Source organism: Sebastes umbrosus, chromosome 18 (assembly GCF_015220745.1).
Source record: "Sebastes umbrosus isolate fSebUmb1 chromosome 18, fSebUmb1.pri, whole genome shotgun sequence".
NCBI lineage: Eukaryota > Metazoa > Chordata > Actinopteri > Perciformes > Sebastidae > Sebastes > Sebastes umbrosus.
The window spans coordinates 4,352,381-4,357,482 of record NC_051286.1 but is presented as its reverse complement, the minus strand read 5'-3'; positions in this window follow the sequence as shown (position 1 = coordinate 4,357,482).

Genomic DNA, 5,102 nt, shown 5'->3' with positions numbered 1-5,102 from the left:
CCCTCCAGAATACCACAGTAAGACACCAAGACCTTGAGGAACACCATAGAAAAAGCCATGCTGTGATTTGGTTTCAAAAACTTTTGACATTTGGAGATTTCTGCAATAATTGCATTTTTTGGCGATTGGATGGCGAGCACTTGACTGTTCTGGAAACTGCTCAGAAACCGCCTTATTATCAGTCTACCTAGGAAAGCCATCCATCCTCTGAATGCTCTAGGTCTCTAGTTTGTGGCTGTAAAGTTTCATGAGGCTGTGATTATCCTAGAGGTCACCACAGGTCATTTTATACAGTGAGGTCAAGTTTCAGTGTCTACTATGGGGACTAACATCATCACACATGAATACAGTTGGGCTCATTGGATCCACGAGAGTCTCAGCTTTACAGTGATACCCAATTTATGTAATTCCAAGACTGTTTAGGGACCCCAGTATGCAGAAATATTCAAACATGCAGTACCATTTTAGAATAGGCAAAAATAACACATTTATATGCAGAAAACCTGCATGTTTTTTGCCCCCAAAACTGCATTCACACGAATCTCCGAGGATTTTAACACGTCTCCTTTAGATGCAGAAGTGAAACCATAAATATTTTAAGATTTCCCTGGATATACATGTAAGCATGATGTACTAGTTTCAGTGATGTGCTGGAACAAGCAGATGCAGAGTATAGAGTATATATGACACAGTATATATGTCACATGCTGTGGGGAGGAAATCTAACGTTGATGCTCCTCAGGGGAGAAACTGTGTGGGGGCATTCAGAGTTCAAGGGGTTACTTTAAGGTCCAGCAGCTTGAAGCAGCTTGAAGCAGCTTGAAGCAGCTTGAAAGTCTGATAAATCATGTTTGTTCTCATATATATAGTATATTATCTATTATATTATTTCATCTTTTAGAATAGATTTTAGGTTCTTTTACTTGATTTTAAAGTTCTTCTTCATAGTTTGGGACTGGCCAGCTGAAACCTATTTATTTAATTTGGCTTATAATTAATCTATCATCAATCAGTCATTCTTTATATTATTATATATATATATTTTTTTTTTACTAATTCTCTCATTTTTATTATTCTTAATGGTCTCTGTTTTTAATTTCACAAATATATTTTAGCATCTACTGTCCTGTTATTGCCTAATTTTATTATGTATCTGCCTATGTTTGTAATGTATTGCATTTTTATTTTATTTTGTTAAACAATTTGTGCTACATCTCTTGTATAAAAAGTGCTCCATAAATAAAGTTCTTATTTTTTATTATTTTTATTTTTATTTTTATTTTCATTTTCATTCTTTTTATTATTATTATTCATATTATTATTCATATTATTATTATTATTATTATTGTTATTGTTATTATTGTTATTATTATTATTATTATTATCACTGTTATTATCAATATTAATATTACTGTTGTTGTTGTTATTATTATTATTACTTTTCTACTTGTTCTGAGGATTTTTTGCAGCTATAAAATGCACATTAATTAATCAAATCTGAGAAGACCGGAATGAAATATTTTTCTAAATTTTCCTGATTTGGACTCAAATGTAAAGTTAACTTCGGTAGGTGTGAAACATGCTCTGAAGCTCAACATGCCTTCGGTGCATCTGGCAGTGTTTCCAGGCGGCGGATTAGTCACACGCTCGTGGAAAGTGTTTCTTGAAAAGACTGTAAGAAGTCGGGGAGGAACACGTGACGAGGACAGTAAGTGCTACATGTGTAGGTCAACATTAAAGGTCATATTGTGAAGTCCAGCTGGGCTGGGGACAGCTGTAGGGAGACACACTGCTGAGAGACATGCAGTTCACTGAGCAGCACACACATAGTGTCTCACACAGTCACTGCAACCAGACACACACACACACCCTCGTAGCTTAAAAGGACAACAAGAAAAACAGGTTTATTTTCATATTCAGGCACACACAGTACAGTACACACACACATTCACAAGAAGACAAAGACGAGTTAACCCTGGGCTGTTTATGAGTGCAGGACAAGCCAAAGGTCAGAGGTCATCAATTCCAGCCACATGTGATCTCCATTATCACACCTCACATGACACAACTGGATCTGAAGGGAACCTGGACCTTACAGAGCTGACATGTGTTAAAGCTGTCAGGGATCAGGAGCAGTGTTATGTTATATTAATAGCACTTCTTTTAGCTTCATGAAAATATCTCTACTAGAGGGAAGGACGTTTAACGTTACTTTAATGGTGTCGCAACATCACCATCTTGTGGATGCTTTTTAAACTGTATTATTATGAACAGATGTTTAATGACACGTGAAATGTAATGAGTTCCTTTTACATAATCACTAATACAAACATTCCTGCAAAATAAAATATGCTTTCATTAAAGTTTCATGGTGTGGCAGACAAATAGACAGGGGGAAAAGGTGCAAAAATTAAGAACTGGCATATTTTGTGACACATTGTCATCGGATAAAAGCGACTCTCAGAGAGGGTTTGCACTGAAATTTTCACTTATAGGTAAATTTCATAACAGTTTTTCTCAGCATTGTCGTTACTGGAACGAAAAGTATTGGAGAGGATCCACAGAAAATCCAGTAGGATTATTTTAAAGAGCCAGAATTGAGTCTAATCTGAATATACATTGGCAGAACTGATCAGAAAGCAGGTTTAATTTGAACTGGTTGAATATGTGGAGCGTGGAAACCTTTTCAACAGACTATGATGCTTGTGCATGAAGCTCAAAAGCAAAGCTTTCTATAGAACTGAGTGTGCACGATAATGTCATATCACTTTCATGATAAGTGACAGGAAAGAACAAAACTTCATAAATATTCATGACTGTTGTGTCATTCAGTGAATAATGTCGCTTTCAGTGCTCTCAATGCTGTTTATGACAACTTGACATTTACCAAGGGAACAAATAACCTGTCATAAAAATGACACATAAAGCTCAAACTGGGGGTGTAAAAACTAAACTGTCATATGTGATTGATATAGTTTGGAAGCATTGTATAGAGATATGTACACTGTCTAACCCTAACCCTTACCCATACAAATGAAGCATAGCGAAAACATAAACAAAGAGCTGTGCCAAACATAAAAGGAAATGAAACAACAGAAATGAAACAAAACCAACATAAAATTAAAATAAAATAAAATAAAAATAAAAAAAACATAATAAAAAAAATAGATAATAATAATAAGAAAAGACCACGTGAGAGTATGATAATAATTTCACTCAAAAACTTTAAAGATCTTGCATACATTCATTGTTTTCATTGCTTTTTTGTTTTGTGAGGAAGAAATTGTTGACAGATATAATTCCATTTCTTTCATAAATACAAAGAAATTAGGCTTTTTTTTTGTTAAATTTACACTTGTGAATGTGGAACTTCTCAAGAATTAAAATTAAATTACTAAGAAAAAATGCAATTGACTGTCTTTGTCACTGTAACCATAGCAACCAAATATAATATTTCTATAGTACAGTGCAAAATGTTAACAAGTATAAAATCATTGACATCTTTCCACAATTCACATGTAAATTTAACAGGACCAGAATAAATGAGAGCAAGTTTCAGGATGTGATTCACAGAAGGAACAATTTACATCTATATGTCACTCTATAACTTCTGTAAGAAATGTTTCACTGGATAGAATCTGTTAATCAACTTAAATGACATCTCTTTCACCTGATTTGTTAGAAGGAACTTTTGCAGTAAGGACCAAACTTTCTTCCAGTCAATATCACTAACAAGATTAATATATATAAATATATATATAATAATAATAATAATAATAAATCAATATCACTAACAAGATTAATATATATATATATATATATATATATACATATATATATATATATATATATATATATATATAATAATAATAATAAATCAATATCACTAACAAGATTAATATATATATATATATATATATACATATATATATATATATATAATAATAATAATAAATCAATATCACTAACAAGATTAATATATATATATATATATATATACATATATATATATATATATATAATAATAATAATAAATCAATATCACTAACAAGATTAATATATATATATATATATATATATATATATATATATATATATATATATATATATATAAATGAACTATCTGTGTTGTTGACAGTTGGTCAGACAACAGAAGCTGGCGGACTCTTGACCACTAGTGAAGCTAACGGAAGATGTCGGTGTTCTTAACCTCCGGATTGCGCTCTCTCGATTGTTTGACGTGTTTTACTGTTTCCTGGCGGTTTGTATTATAAATGATTGAACGGTTAGATCGGGAAAAACCCATATTGGTTTTCTGGTGGAGAGTTAGCTGATAAAAATGTATACCAGTCTCCTTTGACTAACTCTCCTAACTAGCTGCTAACGTTATAGAAAAAGAAACAAAACAAAAACAAAGTAAGGGAATGTGTGAATACTGATAATAGTTCTAATACTGATAATAGTTCTAATACTGATAATAGTTCTAATAGTTCTAATACTGATAATAGTTCTAATACTGATAATAGTTCTAATACTGATAATAGTTCTAATACTGATAATAGTTCTAATACTGATAATAGTTCTAATAGTTCTAATAGTTCTAATACTGATAATAGTTCTAATACTGATAATAGTTCTAATAGTTCTAATAGTTCTAATACTGATAATAGTTCTAATACTGATAATAGTTCTAATAGTTCTAATAGTTCTAATACTGCTAATAGTTCTAATACTGATAATAGTTCTAATAGTTCTAATAGTTCTAATAGTTCTAATAGTTCTAATACTGATAATAGTTCTAATAGTTCTAATAGTTCTAATAGTTCTAATAGTTCTAATACTGCTAATAGTTCTAATAGTTCTAATAGTTCTAATAGTTCTAATAGTTCTAATAGTTCTAATAGTTCTAATACTGCTAATAGTTCTAATAGTTCTAATACTGCTAATAGTTCTAATAGTTCTAATAGTTCTAATAGTTCTAATAGTTCTAATAGTTCTAATACTGATAATAGTTCTAATAGTTCTAATAGTTCTAATAGTTCTAATAGTTCTAATACTGCTAATAGTTCTAATACTGCTAATAGTTCTAATAGTGCTAATAG